The sequence below is a fragment of the Cervus canadensis genome, chromosome 15 (assembly GCF_019320065.1).
Source record: "Cervus canadensis isolate Bull #8, Minnesota chromosome 15, ASM1932006v1, whole genome shotgun sequence".
NCBI classification, from domain to species: Eukaryota; Metazoa; Chordata; class Mammalia; order Artiodactyla; family Cervidae; genus Cervus; species Cervus canadensis.
Window position 1 is genome coordinate 48164535 of NC_057400.1, and position 24623 is coordinate 48189157.

Here is a 24623-nt window from a genome sequence, read left to right on the forward strand (position 1 = left end):
GCTTAAGGAAATGCATGGGTGCAAGCAACAGACTGTTGGTTAAGAGAAGGTGAGGGACCTGGGCAGCTGCTAGCCTAAGGCATCTGCCATCTACAACCTACATCACAAAAGCAAGTACCCCTCTATTGCCACCTTGCTCTTTTTCAGAATCTGACATCATGCTTGTTTTCCCTGGATTCTGTTCAACCTCCTTGAGCAAAACAGAACAACATTATTTTCAACACACCATAAAGCCCTTTTGAGACCTGTGAGAGTGCTAGGAACACAGCAAGATAATCAGCAACTGTGTCAGATGATCTTAATAGATAACAATCTATTATATCTATAACAACTAGATAGCAATTAGCTCAAAATATAGAGATGTGGTCCATTCAGGTATGCTTTCCTAGTGTCTCTGTGTTTGAAAAGGCAAAACTTTTCAAAGGAGAGGATGACTGAGAATAATGAGCCTCTGACCAAAGTAATTTGCTTTAAAAAAAACAGACTCAGACGTGCTTAAACTAAGCAATGTAGCAAGTGAACATAACAGCCTCTGGTCCATCAATTCAGAGAAGCCACAAGTGGGGGAAAAAAAAAACACTTTGGAGACTGTCTAGTCAAACCCCCTCATTTTACAGATGGAAGAACAAAGGCCCAGAAGTGACCCAAGATCACACAGGTATAAGGACAAAATGAAAATGCCCATTCAAATACAAGTCTTTCTATGCCGTTGAATAGTAACTGTGAAAAAGCAGCCACCTAAAAATGTCCTTGGAAGACTTTGAAAGAGTATGACATGAGGAAAGACTTTTCCATAATAGAAACTATTCACTTATACTGTGGGAAGTTCATGAGTCCCAAGGCAAATAGCACAGACTTCAGATGTAAAGCAGCATTTACATGCATTGGATCAATGTGAAGTCATAAACAACGCAGACTTGGGGTTGGGTTCGATTTGAAGGCATTACCATGTGGATGCTGTCCAAGCAAGCCTGATCACTTTGTCTTGAGCTGCAACATGGAAACTTGAAAAGCTACCAAAAGGTTCTTACTCATAATCGCAATGGTTATGCTCAATTTTTTTAAAAAAAGCTTTTTTCTCCACTTCAAAAAAATTTTTTTCTAACTAATTCACCTTAAAAACACTTAGCACTTAGTAAAACTCCTTCTGTGCCTGGCATATATATTTTTCCACTTGCATTCTGAGTCACTGGAAAGACCTATTTAATGATAGTGATTTTAATGATGCTTATAGATGTTGGCAAAGTACTGCAGAAAAGATGCTGAAATGCACTTTAGGATTGATTTTTAGAACAGATTGCTCGTTTTAAAGTTATATCAAAGAAAGGGATAACGAGAAAATTTTCTGTTGACGTATACAGTAAAATTAATTATTTTCTTAGCAACACTAATCATGACGAGAGCAACAGAGGAAAATCTGTTAATGACTACATTAAAAGAAAGCATTTAAAGCCACATCTACTACAAAACATACTATTAACTAAGAAGTGAGAAGACAAGTAAAATTGTGGATCATAAACAGAAAAATACTCTACCTTCACTCAGACTGTAAAATCCAAGCATGGTTGATGATTACTAACATTCACGTGCTCATTTAAAAGAGCATACCATGGAAATCTCTCTGAAAGCAGCCAGATAGTGCAGCTTCCCACCCTAAAATTCAGTTGATGTCCTTTTCCCTCTCATTCTACATTTAGAAAATCTGTCTGTTTTGTTTCTACAAGAGGCATCCAACTACAGACAATAAAATGGCCAGCTTCTATTTCATTTTAGAACCCTGTCTCCCTCTTCTTGGTTTTATTTGCTGGAAGAGAGAAAGATAAAGCAAAATGTCTAGGATTATAGCCTCGGATATTGAAAGAAATGGTGGCGTTGGCCTTTAAGCAATAAATAGTGGTTAAACAAATGGAGTGTAGAAATTAAGACAGAAAACAATTAAAAAATCTATGTAGCATAAAATGTTCATATAAGTGTAGCAAGAATAAGAACGCAAGCATATTCCTTAAGGATGTTATCTCGGTTTACTGGAAAGGAAAAAACTCACAGCATAATTTGAAACCCAGGTTTCATGGTGTAGTTACAGGACACTGACCTCTAAGGAAGAGACCAGAAAGCAATTTTACAAAGTTACATCCTTGTAGGGAGTTTGTAAGGATGACAGGAAACTTGGAGGTCTTGGAGGTCTTAGAGTTAAGGCAACTAAGTTTCACATAGTTTAAACAAATAGTTTTTTTCTTCTTTTAATTCATTAAGAACCTGAAGAATAATCTACAAAACAGAAGCTTCAAAAAACAAAATGTGTAAAAGCTTCTATCTCGTCCCATTCCTTACAATGATGAGAATGGAGGCTACTCACCCTTAGAACAATGCTTGCATGCCAGTTACATCAGTCTTATTCTATTAAATGGCCCACTCACTTAGTAAAGCCAAAAGGTGACTAAATGAAATTTTTCCTCTGTCAGGGGTTTAAAAAATAACCCAATGATTCTCAGAGAAATGAGCTCAATTTAAGACATAGCTAGAGGTATTCATAAGCTCACAAACTCCTCAGGTCAGAGCTGGCAACAGCAAGGTTAGACAAGACTTTACAAGCAATAACATTCATTCCCCAAACTGGGAATAAAATACAATCGAGCAGTTCTATTTATACCAAACCCCTGGGAAGGAAAGTGATATTATTTTCCCTTTTTCAAAACAGCATTTTTATGAAAATCCATTAAAGAAATGGAGTTCTAATTCCCACAAAAAAATAAGTCAGGCTCCACCAGAGGGAACAAGAGTGTGGTTCCCAGGCCATTTCTTGTGGCCATGGGGTCGGGTGTCAGAAGCAGAGCTAGGATGGATTGGCTAGGGAGAGGGAATGGCAGCAACAAGGGAAACCGTCCCTGGAGCCGCCCGACTCATCTTCCCAGGGTTGCCGCTCGGAACAGGAGCTTTCTATAAATAACAGGACCCAGGACCTCCATACAGGATCTCAAGTCACCACCTGGCCCCAGACATAAAGACAGGAGGAAGCACGTGTACAGGGGCATACAAGAAAGCCAACTGAAGCACTTCTGCACAAGGTGTTAAATGTTCGAAATGGAGGTATGTTTCTCTAACAGAACTCCTGAATAAAGGATGAATGTGACCCAAAGAAACAGTTTATTCGAGTCTGTCTTAGTCTTGCAAGCGCTTTCTTCCAAGACACTGTCCGGCTGCTGATGGGTGCCACGTTAACTCCTCCCAGGAGAGGGATTTGGGGATCTCCTTGGAATGATTTTCCTGTCCCTGGAAATTGTATATTCCACTTCCCTTTCACTGGCTGGACAAACTGCCTGCCCCGCTGCAGCCTGAACCCAAGAACTCATCTCACATCCACACACCAAGAACACTCTAGGCATGGCAGAAAGCAACACTCACTAACTTTTCTTTTAGCAGGCATTCTACTAACCAGACGTAGAAAACATGCTTCTAATCAACTGTTATTTATAATGTCCCCGAGGCAAGGCCAAGCAAACAAAAAAGCCTTCCAAATCATCAAAAATTAAAATTAAACTCACCAAGTTTTCAGTAGTAAATAGTTTACTGTCTCCAGAGCTTATACTCCGACATTGGCCCCTGTGCCCACCAGCTCTCCGGCACCTCCATCCCACGCCGACGGCCTGGCCTCCCTGGGCTCTCAGGCCCTCCATCCGCTTCCGCCTCTCCCATCAGTCCCTCCTGGCTTCTCCCACATCATAGAAAGCCTGGAGGCCACAGCTGACGCTCTTGAAGCTGCACGTATTAGCCCCCTTGTCCCCGTGCCCGCTCCTGGCCAACCACACCTGGAGGAAAGCTGTGGGCTCAGCCTGAGCCAATGGGGCGGAGGCACGCCGCCTGGAGCCATCACGGGTGACGGCACTCCCAGCCGACACAGCAGTCCGGCGGCAACCTCACCACTCGTCCCCAGACGAGCGCAACAGCGGCATCTGGAAAGGCTGAACCGTGGGCCCCACCCCAGCCCACTAAATCAGAACCCTCCTTTCTGCAAGCTCTCGGGTGATTCACAGGGTCACTCAGGTTGGAGAAGCGCCTTGCCCACTGTTGGTCTAGTCTCTCTCTCCAGGCCATGATACCAGCTGTTACACATATAACAAAAGTGACTGCACACTTCAAACTTACTAACCAACTTAAGTCGACTCCCAGGTGTGAAGAATCTGCCTGCCAATGCAGGGGACTCGGGTTCAATCCCTGTGTCAAGAATATGCCCTGGAGGAGGAAATGGCAACCCATGGCACTATTTTTGCCTGGAGAATCCCATGGAGAGAGGAGCCTGGTGCGCTACAGTCCACAGGGTCGCAAACAGTTGGACACGACTGAAGTGACTTAGCATATCACAGGAGTATTTACACAAAGGAAACTGGAAAATAGTACAAATTAGGCACTGAACTCCCCATTTAAGGCCATAATAGGAGTTCTCAAGGTTTACAAGCACACCACTGATCAAAAGACTCAGCTCACGGAAACACTGTAAAATTTGATGACATTTCACATGAATTTAGTAATAATTCCTGAGAATAACTACCTTCATTTACAATGGCAAATATCTCAATTTTATTATATAAGCCTCTCAGATTTCACCTTTAAAAGCAACACACTAATTGATTTTTACGTACCAAACATTAGTAATATACTTTACTGGAAGGAGGGGGATGTAGAAAACTATCTTAATTATTTCTCAAACTGACACCTATGGCTTGGGATAACATTACTTATGAAAGCATCATGAGGAAACACAGGGTGATATATTTTTTTTTACAATGCAGACAGAAGTGAAAAGGGTATCCTCTGAAAAACTGTTTTACATGATGCAAAAAACTGGTTTTTTGAAGGTTATTGCCAACCCTGAAAGTCAAAGCCTAGATAATACTGTTGATACAAAGAAAGAAAAGAAAACTGTGTATTTCTAAATGAAATATTTTGTATATAAATTATAAGTAGATATTTTATTTCACCCATTTCCATAAGTGCTCATAAGTTCAAACTGACCAGAAAACTTTTTTCCCCCTAATTTTAGATTCAGAAAATAAAGTATCACAATACTTTCAAGATTCCTTTATATTAAGGAATACATGATAAACTTTACAAACAGGATCATAAATTTTACCTGTGATTGATTTTCCTGCAAAATAGAAATAAAGATCCTTCTAGTTAAAGCATGAAGTGAGGTCCTTGAACTTTCTGTAATTATTAGTATGACAATAGATCAATGTTAAATTTCAATGTCATGGAAAAAATAATATTCATTTTATTTATAACAATTTGGAACCTTGATTACCCAATAGGATGTTTGGGAAAAGTAAAACGTGAAAGATGCAGAACTACTGGCCTAGTGGACATTTCTGCCTGTACCTTCTAATACATACAAGTATTATTTCTACTATGCATGTGTAAGCATCTGTTTGTATGTACATATAAAGTTTCTGCATGGGGCATTCACTGGATAACAAGACAAATTTAAAATAAAATTCCATTTTGACCTAAAACAAAAACAAAAACCTCCCTCCCAAACTTCCCTACCCCTGTCATTTTGACCAAAGGGCACAGTCATTTAAGGTTCCTAACATGACGTCTGGCACATAAACACTCAAGACATGACAGGTGCTATTATCGTGACTACACTTCATCTTTCTCACAACCCAAATCTATCAAACACTATATTCTGCAAATTTTACCTCCTCAGCTGCCACTGTGCTAGATCACAGGTCCCCTTCAATGCTGACCTCTTGTCTCTCCTATTAAAACAAACTGCTAATTCATCTTCTGGCCTCTAAACTCTTACTATTTTATCCTTCATATTGCCATGAATCATAGACTAGAACTTGTTTTTTTCTTTTGGAGAAAAAAAAGAAAAAAACAAGAGCTCACCATAGCCTACAATATGAGTTCAGTCTCTCCATAACCTTGCCCCAAATTAGTTTTTCAAGACTTACTTCCCACCATATTCAATGAGACACTCACAACCCAGTTTTTTACAAATTAAATAACTTCACAACTCTACTTTTTATATCACATATATATCTCAGCCTGATCTGCCCTTTCAAAATGTCTACTTACTTCTCTTCTTCTAATTTAAGATGTGTTGGCCCAATCTCCCAATTGGTATTTTGCCTGCACCTTTATATCATTCTACTCTGTGTTACATATAACAGGTGACATACTGAACTGTATACTCCTGCAGGGCAGAGAACAAGCCTTAGCCTTTTAAAAGAATCACTTATTTTCTCATTCAGTCAACAAAGGTATTACTTAATACCTACCTGGTGACAAGTTCTAGACAAAAGATGAATAAAATCAAAGCCTACACCTTGGAGTAGTCCACACTGCAGAGAGATGGACAGACATTTAAGCTAATAATTTCAATAAAATGTGAATGCTATATAACCAAGATATGAATGCTGTGATATCTCAGGAGAGCGGATGACTACCTGTCCAGCTCACCAGGCAGAGGAAGTAAAGACCTTACCCCACCCAGTGGGAAGGTAGGACGTGGAAGGCAGACCCAGTAGGGAGCTGGGTGGTCTGGACAGGACCTGCCCCGCCCCCCAGAGGGAGTGCCCAGCATAAGGAGGCTGCTGCCACAGGAAGGGAGCCAGTGTTGCCAGAATTTCCGATTCTTCCAGAGAAGTGGATAGCTTGGGTTTTTATGTGAATGCTCCTGACTTTTTTTTTTTTAATGTTAACACATTTATGTCAAGTGAAAGTAAAATTCTTCTGCACAGCCTAAGATTTGATGCATCTGTGGGACAAATCTAGCCTGTGACAGGCACCCTCTGTGGTCCACCAAGTCAGGGGGCTTGGAATTCAGACAATGGAGAAGCACAGAGGCTTTCCTGTGGCTTTGGGGGTAAGGGGGATGATTGAATCTGGATTCCTGAAAGCAGAGCAGACATACAGGGACTTGAAGGTGACCATGGTCGGAAAGAAAAGCAGCGGTGGTCATGGGTCCTGGTGTTACTAGCATATCACTAGCCACACCCAAACTAGGCAACTTAAAGTAACAAATCCCAGGAGCCCAGGGGCAGTCAGACTGGCTTCCTTGGTGCCTGGGGTACTAGCAAAAGTGCTTCCCCTCTGACCCTAGTCAGAACAAGCCCTTCTGGATTTCCTGACATGCAAGATAATGGAAGATGAAGAAAAGATTGCTGTTTTAAGGCCGTCAGTGAGGGCTTCCAGGAAAGTGAGAAGCCCTGGATGCTAGAGGATGAGAGGACCCTGTTGTGCAGCGACAGAGTTTGGCAACGCTTCTATCTATGGTAAAGAGGGAACAGAAATGGATCTAATGATCTAGCGGAAGACATTTCCAGGCAGAGGACTTAAAGGGACACCTGGGTTCTGCTTGCTGCCTGTGATAAATCATGAACTGAGAGATGAGCGAAAGGACACAATGTTAAATACAAACCAGTTCCTTATCCACAGCCTCTCCAGACACCCGGCAAGTCTCAAACCCAGCCCCGGCTTCAGAGCAAAGATCAAATTCAGGCTGTGACCAGTGACACTCTGTTAAGACTTTAGAAAGATCTAAGGTGGTGCTTCCTGGATGCTTTTAAACAGACAGAAGGCTTTCTAAGCTTCCCAGGTGGTGCAGTAGTAAAGAATCCACCTGCCAATGCAGCAGATGCAGGAGACATGGGTTCGATCCCTGGAGAAGGAGAGGGCAACCCATTCCAGTATTCTAGCCTGGAAAATTTCATGGACAGAGAAGCCTGGCAGGCTACAGTCCATGGGGTCACAGGGCTGGACACAACGGAACACACATGCATATACACATACATCAGGCTTTCTAAAGCTCTTCAGAGCAGACCTTAAGGAATCTCTGCGTTAGGCAATAAGACTTCTGAGACTCTTAAGGGTGTGGTCTGTCGGTGTCACGGGGAGTCCAAGGTAGACAAAGCATCTTGAGGTCATGACTTCCAATACGTGAACCTATCAACATTCACAGAAAATCCACAGTTTTACAGATGCTTGTACTGTGAAATTACTGCCAGGTTAGACTATAACAGAGAGGACAAAATGAAAAGAGCATTCAGATTCCAAAACTTTTAGGGGCCGGAAACAGTCTGAGAAGCCTACTCAGCTGCAAACATTGACTCCTTCTTAAGAAAAAGGAAGGGTCACTTAAAAAGTAGAAGCAAGAGCCCCGAGCATGGAACCAAGAGACGTATAGAACACTGGCAGAGGAACAGGCAACTGGCCAAATTTCCCCTCTGTCATGGGCCCGGGGCCTCTGGCTTTCCCACTTTGGTGCAGGCCTTTAAGAAGCCTGCCCTCCCACTGTGTTCTGGCTGTGTGTCAGGAAGATGACTGGGCCAAGGCCCTTGACTTTGGGCCTGAGCCTGAAGCCGTAATGGGACGCGACTCCTGGAGAGTCTTGGAAATTCAAGAGTATGTATATTTTGCATGTGGGAGGTATGTGGACTATTGTGGCCAGAGAGTAGACCAGGGCAGGGCAGGTGTGTGTTTTTTTTTTCCCCCAAAGATGCCCATAACAACGCCTCCTGATCCAAGTGTTCTTCCAGAATCTTTCCAGCCCCACTATCAAGAGATGGAGTCCAGTGCCCTCTGCTTACACCTGGGTGGGTCTTTGCCTTGCCCATAACCAACAGAATCGAGTGTCAGAGAAGGTGATGTGGTTTCCACCTAGCTCAGTGGAATACAAGCAGAGGACGCTGCAGTCACTGTATAAGCACTGTAGTGCAGACAGCTCTGAGGCCTCCATGCTGCCAGGCAGGCCAGAAAGAACCCACGAAAGGAGGGCTTGACCACCCGACTGCAGCTGCACGCGACCAGAAACCAGCCTGCTAAGACTTCTCCGAACCCCTGACCCACAGCTTATTAAAATAACTTATCGTCTGAAGATGCTATAGATAACCAGAATAAGGACGTTGATGAGGTCATTTATGGAATTTCATTTCCGTTTTTTTAGAGTCAGGAATTCTTTAAAAGTTCATAGGTCATATTTGATACTGTGTGTGTGCGCACGCATGCACACACACGTACATGTTCAGTCATGTCTGACTCGTTGAGCCCCTATGGACTGCAGCCCACCAGGCTCCTCTGTCCATGGAATTTTCCCAGGAGAATACTGGAGTGGGGTGCCATGTCCTCCTCCAGGGGATCTTCCCAATCCAGGGACTGAACTCGTGTCTCCTGCATTGGCAGGTGGATTCTTTACCACTGGGCCACTGGGGAAGCCATTTGATACCCCTTCCCATGACAAATAACATGCTCTAACATGCTTTGCTTCTGGGTCAGTGTTTTCTGACTGTGGATTTTCTAGGCATCTAAACACTCAGATTTTAATTTATACTTCCACATTTTTTTTTTCTGTCTGACCATGTTATTACTTATTAAAATACCAAGAAGAAAAAAGTCCATTTCTATCAATTAGAGGTAAGTGGCTCCAGCTAAATCTTGGCCCTTTTGCCAGTGATCTGCATTAACTTTTTTTTGACCTCTTGAAATTCAATGTTTACCTAGTTCTGCTAAAATCTGGCATTCCCTTTTTCCAGAATGTAAAAGGAAAATAAAGGAATGAGAATATTAAAATGTTCCATAGGCAACTGGAAGAAATTCTAGAGAAACAGAGACTCTTATAATTCAATAATAACAATTCAAAACACTGAGCTAGCTCAGTGAAGGGCACACATATAGCAACCTCCTTATAATGCTTTAACATTTTCTAATGTGAAATAATCAAACCTGATAAATGTTGCTTTTCACATAATGGAGCTTTGTAACTTCAGAAATCCAACTTGAAAGGGCAATGCCATGAGAGAGAATGTTCTGGAAGCAGGAAGGGAGCTATTCTGAAGAAGCAGCACAAAACAAGAAGTAATTAGATTTCTTGTTCTGTTTTAGGCCTATCAAACCTCCTATATGTCATTTCCCCAAGATAGGGTGACAAAGAACAAAGAGAACAGCTAGAAGCCAAGAAAGCAGCATCCAATTTTGAAACTATTGTCTTTGAGAACGAAAGCTCCTGCTGGAATGGGTGCCAAGCTGATCTGTGATTTTAGCTAATGAAGAAAACAATGGCAACGTTCTGTCCTGGTGCAACAAATAACACAGATGAGAAAACAGACATCATATAAAACCAAGGAGAATAAATGTTTGTCAGTGGAACAGAGTCGAAGACGCTCTGGATACAGCAGTGAGTTACCAAGTTAACTTAATTGCAGGGGAAGGAGGCATGGGAATGAGAAAGAAGAGCACACAGCTACCAGCAGACTGATCCAGGCAGGAGGCGGAACGGACCGTGAAAACAAGAGAACTGTAACACGCATCAGAGACATACTGTGATGGTCGGGCTCAGGAGTCGACTCTAGGCTACCAGGCACAGTTATTCAATCAAACACTAATGTAGGCATTGCTGTGAAGACACAGTAGATATAATGAAAGTCCATGATTGTCTTTAACCGCAGGGAAATTATCCTTGATAATCCGGGTGGGCGTGATTCAATCAGCTGACAGGCCTGAACAGCTGAGTTAGGGCTTCTCTGAAGAAGAAATTGCAAAGCCTGTGGACAACAGCTTTGGCCATGCCCAAGAGCTGCGGCCTGCCCATCCAACCCTTCAACCCTGTAGGCTTCACTCCTTAATTATGTCAGACAATTTCTTGCAATAAATCTCTTTATATACCTTCCCGGTTCTGTTTCTCTGGTTGAAGCCTGACTGATACACTAAATCCAGCAGCCTCACAGTGGTATTAAAAAATAAAAGGCAAACTAGCTAGCAGGAGACCAGTGCCAACAAGAGCATCCACTGGGGTTTGGGAATGGAACATGTTAATGTCTCCAAATGAAACAGAAAGCGAGCTGAATAGAAAGGACAAGAAGAAGAAAAATAACTAAGATGGACTGAATGATCATAACTTACTGCAGACTGTGGACTGGATTCCAACCTTGTAAAAACAGCCAACATAAAGATTAGGGGTGAGTTACCCACTAAACATCATTCATGTGAACTCTGAGTGGTACAAGCGATGCGAGCACCTTGAAAAATGTTCTGCCAAGACCTAAATTTGCTTAGGGATTAACAACCCATGAAAGATACTCCAGTGCATTTGAGTCTGGTAGAATGGAAACTCACCCAGACTCAGCAACTGTTATATAGAATGCAATATAGAAAATATTTGTCATATTATAATTTCACCAAAGTACCTGCTTTAAAAATATACACATCCATACAAACATTTCTGAATAACTTTTAGATGTCAGTGCCAAAGAGTTCCTGCACAACAATTATGACTAACTGCCCTAAAGATGCATTCCAGCTAATACTCAGCTTAAAGTTTCTAATTAAATACCAGTAATAGGTTCTCTGAAAAAGTAGATCCCTACCCAGATTTCCAGCATGCTCTCCATTACCGAGGATGAAGTCTGATTATGGTGAGATACACAATATGCCTCTTTTGTGTGGGGAAAAAAAAGGAATGGGAAACAGTTGCTATCACTTGGTCACCAGCAGAACTTTACAGTTTCTCACTGTTTATCAGGGCATGAGGCTCAAATGAAGGCATGTTTATTCTTCCTGGTTATAAACTAAATATGACATCCATATTGTAAAATATATGCAGCCAACAGCAAGTACCAAATAGATCATCAAAACACAAGAAGAAGCTAGTAGAGAACACAGCATTCATCACTGCTGAACATAAGGAGGAGGTTCGCATATAAACATTTCTCGAGACATCTACATACGCACAGAGCATTTCCAGAAGAACTTATTAGGACTTGGTAACGGCTCTGAATTGAGAGAGGGACTTCTTTTCACTGGGTCATGTACATTAAGGAACCGCAATATATATCACCCATGCCCCTCTCCCCGGTTCTGAACTAATTTAGATTATGACCAGTAAGTTTGGGCAGGGGGTGGTCAAAACATCACCCTTATGCCTTACAAAGGTGAGGCATTTGAGAATGTGGCTTAAATGTTGAGCCAGCAGCCTTCCCTGATGAATGACCCTTGGATTTAGACAAGACTTACCTATCCTGTCTCCAGCAAGCACGACCAGCACATTGCTCCCTCACACAGGCAAGGCCATGGTGACTGACCAATAGCACCTCTCTCTATGAGCAGTCCGGCTCCCTCAGAAATGGAGGGCAAAGGGCTGGGCCACATGTGCCCACTTCCTCCCTCCAAACTCACCAATCAGATACACTGCTGGGCAGAGACAGGCCAAGAGTGTTTTGCTCACTCCATGAGCAGTGAAGAAACATTCCCTCTGCCTCTTCCCCTTTTGGCATCATTTGCATTTTTATCATTACAACGCTGTCAGCCAAAAATCAGGTTATTTAAAAATTTAATTTAAAAATTAAAGATATACATACCTCTTGTTAAAAAATTCAAACAGAATTCTTTTATTAAAAAATAATAATAAAGCAGAAAGTAAAAGTAACCATCTCCTACCTCAAAACAATATTCAAAGATATGACTTTTCCAGGAGGGGAGGAAGTGGTAATAAGATGAGCTACTAAATTTTTAAGAACGAAAATGATGAAACCTTCTAAAATCTTGATGTGACTGACCATGAGGTCAACTTATGGTTCACCTGCATTTGCTACAATATGTGTACCATTTAGGATTTCCAACATTTTTAATGTTTGATTTTTATGCAACAAATTCTGGAATGAAGACTCCCCATCAAAGTACTGCTCTGGTCAATGAAACAACCATCAAACCTTTGAACACATGGGGCATGTAATGACAGGAGTGGGTGCTTTTTACTACTCTGCCTTTACACTTCTCTCCAGCAGATGGATGAGTCTGTGTTCTTTTATATCACAGAGTAATGGATTCTGTTTTTTTTTTGTTAATCTGCTTAACCTGGTATCTTTGCTACAAAATCCAAAGACACTAAGAAGATATTCCAGCATGCATGACAATTTGGAGCTCTGAAAGCACATGCCCTGGGGGTAAGACAAAATTCAATATATTCTCAGTCTTTACATTTTGAGTATCTTGTGTTTTGTTGTTATCTAGTTGCTAAATTGTGCCTGACTTTTTGGAACCCCGTGGACCATAGCACGCCAGGCTTCCCTGTCCTTCACAATCTCCTGGAGTTTGCTCAAACTCTTATCCATTGAGTTTTTGGTGAGGGGTAACTAATATATGTTTGTTAAATGCGTGAATACCATTTTCCTGCTGCCTGAAAAAAATTTGCCAAAGCAAACTTTGTACCAGGAGGAACTTCTCCCCATACTTCTCTCACCATTGCCCCTGGAGAGGGAAGTCAGAGGCTGCAGATACAGCATCACAGGGATCTTGAAGGGATATGAGGGAAGGGGCAAGTTAAGATCCCATTACATCCTGAAATCCTTTCAGCTTCTCACATCCATAACCCCTAGAGTCAGAGTACACTTGAAATCTGCTGCAATGAACACAAAATCCAGCTCTGGGAACCAGCACTCAATACAGGCTACTAACGGGTAACAGACACTTAAAACTTGTTAGTTGGATGAATGAATGAATAAGTCATCCTTGGCTAAAACACACAGACACAGTAAGATTCTGGGTCAGACCATCTCAACCTGCAACTCAAAGGCATTTTATCATGTCCTTAGAAAGCTACCACCCTTTGCCATCACGGACCCTGTTATTGTGATGACGTGATTAACAGACAAATCTGAGGAAGCTAGGGCTTCCCTGGTGGCTCAGATGGTAAAGGATCTGCCTTTAATGTGGAAGACCAGGGCTTGATCTCTGGGTTGGGAAGATTCCCTGGAAAGGAAATGGCAACCCACTCCAGTATTCTTGCCTGGAGAATCCCATGGACAGAGGAGCCTGGTGGGCTACAGTCCATAGAGTTGCAAGGAGTCAGACACGACTGAACAACTAACACTTCACTTCACATGAGGAAGCTAAAGGGCTTTATTTATTCCACCAGTTTAAGCAAAGCAGCAGTTGCTGTCAAGAAAACTCTGGGCTTTCCTCTAAGCATCTGAAGATCCTGAGAGGAAAAGCATGGTTATAATCGTCAAATAAGAACAAAGTGAATGATCAAAATGGATGAGCCCATCTGCCTCAGAGACGACATATTAATGTCTTGCTGTGCTGGGAATAATTCAAAGAAGCGAACAAGTGTGTGGTGGTTCACTGCAATCGTGTTCCCTCTGTAATGGACTCTGTTCCCTATCCTGTCTGCAAAGGGCAGAGACTTCAGATGGGAGTTTAGTTATGAAAAAAAAAAAATGTACATACACAGCACTGACGTGCACTTTGGGTTGAAAGAGTGAAGAATCTGATTCTAGCTCAAAACTGAACTGATTAGAAAGAAGAGCCAACGATGACATCATAAGGTCTCTATGTGAAAATATGTCTCCTATTGAAATCTCTACCTGCTCCCATTCCAGCTGTCTTTATAGACCACTCCACCCAAGTTGTTATCTCAGTCAAAAGTCTCAAGAATGTAACAGGGGACAAGGAATCCCCTGCATGGTCACCTCCACAGGGGGCTGAAGCCTCTGAGAAGGACGAGACAGGAACTGCCCAGACCACCGCCTGAGTACCAGGTGGTCAGTCAGTCAGTCACCATTAGTTGCTCAGGGTGTCTGACTCTGTGTAACCCCACAGACCGTAGCCCACCAGGTTCCTCCATCCCCAGGCAAGAATACTAGAGTGGGTTGCCATTTTCTTCTCCAGGGGAATCTTCCCAACCCAGGGATCGAACCCAGGTCTTCTACATTTGCAGGCAGATTCTTTACAGTCTGAACCACCAGAGAAGCCCTCCTGGGTGGTGGGGTATGTCAACCACAATGGCACAGTCTAACAGTGGGGCCATATTCCTTGATTTGAGGGTCAGAAAGGCAAAAACCTTGTCACTCTATGTGTGGAAAGAGTAACAGGCGTCCACAGAAGTGTCAAAACCAGATAAGAAGCAGACCTTCAACTCCCTCCTGTTCCTGGCTTCTACATTTTACTACATTCACTTTTAAGTCTTTTTTTTTTTTTAAACTGGAACTGCCCTGCCATTGAGATTTCATCTTTATACTCTAACTCTTTATGCTTTAGTATTCTCAAAGCAAATCTCAGACTTCAGATCATTTTACCTGTAAATACTTCAGCACACATCTCTAATAGAGAAGGACATTTTAAAACACGATCATGATGCTTTCACAAACAACAAGATCACCAATGATTTCTCAGGAGAATTAAGTTATCAGTCTATGTTGTATCTTATCCCACTGTCTCAAAAATGTCTTTTCAGCTTGTTTATTCAAAACAAGATCTAAACAAGACCCACATGTGATCCATACTCTTAAATCCATAATAGTTCTCATTAGCCAGCCATCAGAACCACTTAAGTAGGCTCTGACTTAGATGTTGCTTTTTCAACTAAAAACAGCTGGAAAGAGCCCGTTTTCTTATTGCTAACGAGAAACACCCACACCTCCAGAGGGAGAATACTCACTTCCTTTATATCACTGGGAAAATTAATTCTCAGTAATAACTGAAAGCTAAGATGAAGGTTCCAGTGTAATAATGCTCCAGACAGGAGTTTCATTTCTGGGGCAAAGTCTCAACTGTGTTTCAATTCATAGTTGAAAAGGGTCATAAATTCTATTTTTGTTAGTTCATTTAGTACTAAGAAGAGATTGCCAGAGCAGTAAAGTAAGTTACATAGATTTCCCTGTAATAGATTTGGAAAAACTATATATTCTAATCCTTGTATTTGCCAAAGACAACACTGTCCAACTACCGAATTTAAAAAGAAACTAAGATATATAACAGTTATATATTCTCATGGGGTTAACTTTTTTTTTTAAAAATTGGAACTTCAGCTTCCTTGGTAAGGGCTAAGACGTGGGCCACGTGGTGAAATATAAATGAGTTTGACAAGTAATCCAAGCCTAACTATGGGATCTGATGTTCTTCTAAGGATCCAAACCTCTCATCACATCTGCTAATTGGTAGTAAAACTAAGTATATGTGGATGCCATCATTGTTTTTCTTTTCCTGCCTAATACCAATAAGAGTCCAGCGGCTAACCTGGAAGATAGCCAAGACTGGAAAGGTGGAAGGCACTCAGAAAATGGATCATTAATTCTTGAGGCAAGAGGCTCTGCATGTGTGTAGGAGGCACGCTCTGGGATTTGTTCTGCACACTGGTCTCAGCTACTGCTCTTGTGCTTAGCATGTCCATGTTTCTCTCTCCAGGTCACACCCTCCCGTGATCTGCAGATACAGACGTTGGTCTACTCTCCTCTCCATTTGAGATGAGACATCACACAAGGTTTACCACATTCTAAACATTCAGCGTCATTCCGGGTAAAGATTTCCTACCTGCCAAACTCAACGTCAGAAAGGAAGTCAATCTCAGCTTTTCCTGAAGTCTCCTCCTCTCCCTTCCCACCCCCTCAACCTCCATCCCCATGGAAACCTTGCAGATCCTCAGTGCTGTCCACTCTGCTTCCTAAGTATCTCCTCACCCTGTTCTACCTCATTCTCCACTGATTCTCACCTGGACTAAACACCAGCCTTCCAACCTGGCTGCTGCGGCCAGTCTTGCCCCTAAACCACTGTCCACAATGCAGCCAGAATGGTTTTCCTAAAGGCAAACTAGATCATTGCACATCTCTTCTTAAATTCTTTTTATTTTTATTTTTTTGGCTGCACTGCAGGAGTTTGTGGGATTTTATTATAATAATAGTTCCCCAACTGGGGATTGAACTCAGGCCATGGCAGTAAAAACACCGAGTCCGAAACACTGGGCCACCAGGAATCCCTCTCTGCTTAAATTCTTATCAGAGTTCCCCAAAGGTGGTGGGGGGTGGGGGGGAGGCAAAAACTGCAAAACTCCCAAACTCCTCATGAAGACACATAAGACATTTTTTGTTCTGGCTCTTATCCACCCCTCCAACTTTCCTCGACTTCAATCACACAAAAAATTTTGCTCTTCCAATACATTTCCAAGCATTTGCCCAGGAAGGCTCCCCACCTGAGATAAGCTACCTTGCTGACTGGAAAAAGAACATATATCCTGCACAAGACAATGAAAGCATTGTGTCCTCGATGAAGTCCTCGGCCACCTCGCCCTCCTCGACACACCCCAGCATCCATGCATCATTCCATCCCAGTGCTGACTCTGATGCTCCAGATGTGGTTTCCTGTCTAAGGCCTCCCCTCGTCTGTGCGGCCACCACCCGAGTCGCCCAGGCTCAAATCTCACTGTCAACATTTCTAACTTTTTATTTTATATTGGAGTACAGCCGAGTAACAATACTGTGATAGTTTCAGGTGCACAACAGTGTGATCCAGCCACACACACACATGTATCCATTCTCCCCCAAAGTCCCCCCTGTCCAGGCTGCCACATGACATTGAGCAGAGTTCCCTGTGCTAGACAGTAGGTCCTTGTTGATTACCCATTTTAAACATCGCAGGGTGGACCTGTCAATCCCAAACTCCCGAACTATCCCTTCCCCCCTTACTGTCAACTTTCATTCTTCGCTTGGGATACTTACAGATGAAGGCTGTCTTACCTTTGGACCCCAGCACAGTCCTGGAACTTGATACATGAAAAGTCAGTGTCTTTAGAATCACCGCCCCCTAGAGTCCTCTGGGTTGTACATCGTGCCTCCTCTGCATGGAGCCTCTAAATATATATAAGTCTCCACTGACCTCGAAATCTTCTCAACACCCAAGCTATGACAGTCTCCTACTGCCCTTTCCCATCAAGCTTTGAAAAATTACCCACTAGCACTTCCTTACCATCTCTTTACTCATTAAATCTGAATGTCCAGCTTCTCCCCTTACTGCTAAAACTGAGCTAAATCCAATGTCCTTTGAGAAGACCTCATTTTCCTTCCCCTCGCTGCAGGAATCAAAACCGCTAACCACTTCCACCTTCCTGGCTCCTGTGACAGCACTTTCCTTCCCTCTGTCCTCCACCCGTCCCATTACTGCTTCCCAAGTTTCTTCACCACCGTCCCTGTAACACCCTCCTTGGCAACCCCACCTGATCACATGGTTTCCACAACAGCCTCCATGGAGAGAACTGCTAAATACAGCTCTTTCAGTCGCAGTCTCTACTGAGTTCCACATTTCTGTCTCCCTCAAACTGAAGTCCCAATGGAGCTTCACACTCCAGTAGATGGCAACAAGCCTGGCATCTCTCTACCCTCCTCAACTGCCACCCTCCCGCCCATATGGCCTCAGTCTCTTTCCATCGTCTCCCTTCTGTGATTTGCTTCTCTCTCCATCATTCGCCAAGATCTTCCAACTCGGATGTGTTGACAGCTCTGACTCGCGTCCTTTCCTCCCTACCTCTGCCTCGGAGCCCGCACTGTCTCCTGCCTCACTGTCTTTGACAGCTCCTGCTGGCCCCCAGCTCCTCCTTCAGGCTGCCGACGACTCTCCACTTTTCCAATCCGACTTCCACAGCTGCCTCCCTCCTTCCAGGCCGCCTCATTGGCCCCTCACACCTTAGAGCACCACCTCCAAAACCCATGGATTAGGACTCAAGACTCTTCATACTCTGGACCTAATCCAACTTTAACATCTCATTTTCTACTGCTCCTCTTCATGCAAGCTTTCTTCTTTCCCAGGGCTTCTCAAATATGCCTGATCATGCAACTTACCTAGATCCTTCGTTAAAAATGCAGATTGTCAGGTCCTACTCAAGACCAAATGAGGCAGAAACTCCCAGGATTCACGGTGACTAGCCAAAAAGGATAGGTGTTTTGGGAGTGGGGAGGCAGGTGCTGTCTGTGTGTGTGTGTCTGTGTCTGTGTGCGCGCATGTGCACTTAATCGCTTCAGTGGTGTCTGACGCTTTGCAACCCCATGAACTGTAGCCCACCAGGCTCCTCTGTCCAGTGGTGGTGGAGTGGAAGGTTAAATAGCCTAAAATGAGCTGATTTAATTATCTAAATTAATTTGTCTCCCATAGTACTGATAACTGCTCCTAAGATCAAATTATACTGGTAGTGGTTTAGTTGCTCAGTCGTGTCCGACTCTTTGCAATCCCATGGACTGTAGCCCACCAGGCTCCTCTGTCCACGGGGTTCTCCAGGCCAGAATGTGGGAGTGGGTTGCCATTTCCTTCTCTAGGGAATTATACTGGTAGGGCAAGAGAAAGAAGAGGGGGAAAAAAATGCTCAAATCCCTACTATTCTCAGAAACCTTTACTGAGCCCTCTAGCCACTCTCTTCCTTTAATCACAAAACTCCCTTAAAATTACCCATAATCTTTCCATATACATAAATGTCTACTACAAAGAGGAAGGAAATGCTTTTCTTGTCCTTGTCCCAATCATGATGACAATGAAATAAAAAAATCAATTTAGTATCTGGGGTAAAGTTCTTAAATCAATAACAGCTATTTTCCCAAGAAAAATAACTGAAGCAGAAACCTTAATGTGTGTATATCTACTATGTTATATTTTAAACATTAATTGCATTATCTAACTAATTGTTAAATGAAGAGTTATAATGTTAAGATTCATGTAGTTTTATATTTTTCACATCACAGAGAAAAATGTTTTTTAATCTAATTTCATTACCATACACATTTTAATGATATTGGTTGAGATTATTGGAATATAAAATTGATTCACATTTATTATAGAAAATTTGGGAAATAAAAGAACAAAGATGAAATTAGTATTTTTCCACTCGGTGACAGTACAACATAGCAGTTGCCAACCAAAGGGCTTTTGTATCAGACAGATTCGAGGCTAAGTTCCAACCTAACCACTCACTGGACATCAACACTTACCCTAACGGTCCTCTCTTCACCTGCAAAACTGAGTCACAATACCTACCTCATTAGGTTATAATGAGGACAAAGGAGACGACATGTATAAAACATTTTTAGTCCACTGCCTCCAAATTTAGCAGGTGTTCAAAAAAGGCTGCCTGGTCATGAATTCTACTCCAGAAAAAAACAAAAACTGGGCATGTCCTCAGCCTCAAGAGCTCCCAGAAAATGAATCACAGTGGACTCTATCCAACACAAGGAGTTTTAAAACCTGCCATAGTCTTACCAATTTTCTTAGAAACATCCAGCCTGATATGACTATTTTTGGATACATGCGCTCATCATCATGAACACAGTTAATAAATGAGTGGGTGAAGATGGCATCAGGCCAGAACTGTCCTCTAAAGTCTCCATACAGGAAGAAAGATGTGGCACTCAGGTTATAATGTTATAATGAGATTTAAAGTATTAATGATACAATGTCTGAATTAAAGATAAACTCCCTTATGAGAACTTTTCTATATTTAAATTCTGAATTATACTCTTATAAATATCTTTGTTGAATCAGTGAGCATAGAAAAAATCTTGCAAAGGATATAATTGTGCCCCAAATGACCACAAGAGAGACAGAACAAGCTATAAGCTTATTATTGTAGGACCATTTCTTAACACATGCCTCTGTGTCCTTGTCCTACTAAGCTTGGTTTCCTAACACCAGCCTGGGTTAAAGTTGACAAGTACCACCAAGTAGACCATTTCTCCAGCACTCTGAAACTATCCAGGTGATACAATGCAACCAGAGAAAATGTCTTTGAAAATGTTAGCGTTCTACTACATCATTAAAGAAAGAAGGAAAGATAGCGCTAAGTCGTGTCCAACTCTTGTGATCCCATGAACTGTAGCCTGCCAGGCTCCTTTGTTCATGGGATTCTCCAGGCAAGAATACTAGAGTAGGTTGCCATTTCCTTCTCCAGGGGAATTTCCCGACCCAGGAATTGAACCCAAGTCTCCCACATTGCAGGCAGATGCTTTACCGACTGAGCGATAAGGGAAGCCCACTACAACACTGCTGACTGCTTTTTAAACAACCAAAAGTTCTTCCATACCTATCTGAAACAGAAATACTCCTTCCAAAAATAAACACACACATATGTTCTCATGTGTCCACTCCACGTTTTCACTAAGTCACATGCATTTTCAGATCCTGCTCACAGAGTCCTTCTCCTTATGTAGGATCCACAGAACAGACACATTGCCCAGCTTGTTGATCCCTGAATTCCAGCGCCTGGGACCCTAACTGGCACACTTCAGATGTTCAACCAAGAGCAGTAGAATGAAACAAGGCATATAGTCAGTAAATGCTTGAATTTATGTCCAATGATTCTGCTTTGCAATATGCGATAGAATCACAGTCTATAAAGGTGCTAAATTCAGCACTTACTGAGTTCTTCCTGTATGCTTTTCATTTTACAAACCTGTCTCCAACACCTACAAGAGCTGCGCAAATAGGTACAATGGATAAGAGTCTCAAAAATAAGAGTCTCATCAAAGCTGAATTGTAATATTTATTGGAGGTCTCACAGCAAGCTAACACTAACCCTTTCTCAAAATTCATGTAGAGTAATTGAAACAACTGTGTAAAATAACCCAAAGTCCTCAGAAGATTTATTCATCTTTACTCTTCAAGTATTCCAACCAAGAACAGTGGCTAGCATATTGTAAGCATCAACAAATGTTTGATCTTTTTTATCAAGTGCACATATTTTAATAATCAAAATAAATGTTGCAAAAGAAAGAGGGAATGAGAAAGGACAACTGTTAAGTGTACATTCAAGGTACACTTGAATTTTCTCATTCAAGGTCTGCACAATCATTTTTATCTAGTATCTTTTACTTCCTCTTACAGGAAGACTAGAAATCTCCATCTATCACAAGGTGATTTTGAAACTACACCTATTGGACTTTATCACATGCTATCTTGGCCAGTTTATTATGGCAACAAGACAATGGGCCTGCTGCCTCCCAGATGCTGAACCTGATGGGTTGATATGCCTTGTACTCCTGACTGGGATACCATCAAGGGCACGTTCTCAGTAGACCATTTGCAGCAACGTGGATATGACACGAGGTGAAGTAAGTCAGAAGGAGAAAGACAAGTACCATATGACATCACATATATGGAATCAAAACTATGACACAAATGAACTTATTTACAAAACAGAAACTGACTCACAGACACAGAGGACAGACTTGTGGTTGCCAAGGTGGATGGAGGTGGGGGGTGATGGATTGGGAGCTTGGAATTAGCAGATGCAAACTATTACCGGGTTGGTCAAAAAGTTCATTCAGATTTTTAGGTAAGATCTTACAGAAAAACCCAAATGAACTTTTTGGCCAACCCAATATATATAGAATGGATAAATAACAAAACCCTACTGTATAGCATGGGGAACAATAGTCAATATCCTATAATAAACCACAATGGAAAAGAATATGAAAAAGAATATATATATATATGTAAATATTCTGAGGAGGAAATTCAGTGACTTCTAAAGGACTTCAGCCCTCTCCATGTCCACAGAGTCCAGAATGGCTGCAAATGCTTCGCGTTGTAGATCTGGGCTCTGTGCACAAACTGGCACTTGCGATCCAGGTACCGAATGGGAAGCACTGCCACAAATGGAAACTGTACGTGAATTCCAACAACAGGCCTCCCAAGAGGGCCCCTGATGTGACTGAGCGGCCCCAGGCACTGCCGAGTTCGGAGAAGCCCTCTGCTCAAAGATTTGCCAGAACCACTGCTTGTCCACAGCTCACTGCTAAAGCTTCTGGTGAGCCCTGTGAGACAGAGAAACCCAAGACAAGCTTCTTTGCAGTTCCCATGGAAATGAGAGGGTCCTTCTTGGTGCTGCTCCTGAGGGAATGTTTCTGAGACCTGGGCTGGCTGGCCACCATCCCCAGCATCAGCAGGAAGGTGGGGCTACTGGTGACCAGTACTGTCCCTCAGACCCCCTTCTTCTGGGCCATGCACATCAGCTGCACCAGAACATGCAGGCCCTGTTCGGCGCCCTGGCCGAGGCGGAGGAGCAGCAGACCTACCTGCATGACTTGGCCGTGTCGCACAGGACCCGCCGTCTGGCCGGGCACCACCTGGGTGATTACGGACCAGCCTAGAACAGGTGCAGGGTGCTGGGCCACGTGGACTCCTGGGCAGTGATCATGTTCATGGATTTTGGCCAGTCAGCCACCATCCCGCTGCACAGCCTGGACAGTGATGACTTCTGGGAGTCACACACCTTGAGGTCTGAAGGGTTTAAGTGACGTGGCTACAATCACCACGTTCCCTCTACCATCTAGGTTCTGCCTGCCCTGCCCTTTCACTCTTGAGGTCCTGGGGGTGAAAAAGGCCACAGTGGTGCCTAGAACTGATTGGATTCCCTTTGCCTTCCCCTAGCTCACTTCTCAATATGTCATGCGTCTTCACCGTGAACATCTGAACCAAACAGGGAGGCTTCCATGAGGCTGAAAGTCTGATGTGGCCAGTGTATTCTTTCCTGTCTCTTCTTTGTACCCCCAGAGCATGATCTAAGTTGCCCTGACAGATTCTGCAGAATGGAGAGGCTCTTTGCTTAATTTTCCTGGCATTCCCTTGTAGAATCAGGTAGGGAGCATCTAAACATTGATCTGTCAGCTTGGTGAATAAATGTTGGCATGCTTCACCAAAAAAAAAAAAAAAAAATTCACTGGATTGAGAATATCAGGTTGATAAAGAGCTTGGTAATTTCTTCATGTCACAATGACTTGGCAACATCCAGATGCAGAGGCCAAAAAAATAAACTTTAAAAAAATGACATAAACATTAAAAAAAAAAAACCTGTAATAGGAAACCAAAATTTCATTTTATACCGACTCTACTTGTTACTAAGAAACCTTGAGAGACGTTGGAGAAACCTCCAATGCTTTTGATTGCCCAGCCTATTTTGAGAGAGAAGTTTGGAAAGTGAAATGGCCAAAGACAGCCTGCATGGAGAAAAAGTTAAAAAGCTGAGTGCCTGGGAACTCTGGGGCAGGCTAATCAGTCTCTGAAAAGTCAATAGCAGACAGAGCCGTGAATCAATTCAAGCAGTTCATCATGGTTAATTGAAAAATTTGCTGACTCTTTCAAGGCTTATATTGCATCCACACTCAGGAAACTCAAAAGTCTTTTTACAGTGGAAAGGTTCAAGGCCAAATGAAAGTCATCTGAAGCCAAAATAATCCAAGACCATGTTAGAAGGAGCCACAGGGCCTCCACAGCTGCTCTCCTGTAGAAGGAGAGAACTCTGACTTACTTCTAGGAGAACTGGGCTCTGGGTTAGGCCAGAGGAGCCACCTGATCCAGGATAAGGTGTTTCAAACAGTTTCATCACTTGTTTGAAAAAGAAAAGCCAACCTTTATTGAGTATTTACTTAGTATACGGCTTATTTCACCACACTAAGAACTTCACTGTGCATTATCCTGTGTGTGTGTATATATAGCCATATATATAATATAGCTTTGGTGGTGGTTTAGTCACTAAGTGGTATCCGACTCTTGTGACCCCATGGACTGTAGCCTGCCAGGCTCCTCTGTCCATGGGATTCTCCAGGCAAGAATACTGGAGTGGGCTGCCATTTCCTTCTCTTTATTTAGATATAATTCACCTATGACACAATTCATCTATTTAAAAAGTATATGTCACAGAGTAACCACTACCACAATCAATTTTAGACAAATGTTATCACCCCCAAAAGAAACCACAAGTCCATCAGCAGTTATTCCCTATTTCCTGCACAGCCTCCAGTCCTTGACAACCACTCATCTATTTTCTGTCTCTAATCATTTGCCTTTTCTGGGCATTTCACCTAAACAGAAACATGCAC

At 42.6% G+C, this 24623-nt stretch overlaps 1 protein-coding gene and 1 pseudogene across 1 annotated transcript in view; one reads left to right on the forward strand and one right to left on the reverse strand.

Annotated features, from left to right (window-relative positions):
• Window positions 1–24623, reverse strand: part of STK39 (serine/threonine kinase 39) — a 316674-nt gene that overhangs the window by 136059 nt on the left and 155992 nt on the right. The window lies entirely within an intron of this gene.
• Window positions 15–23042, forward strand: LOC122454005 (annotated as a pseudogene).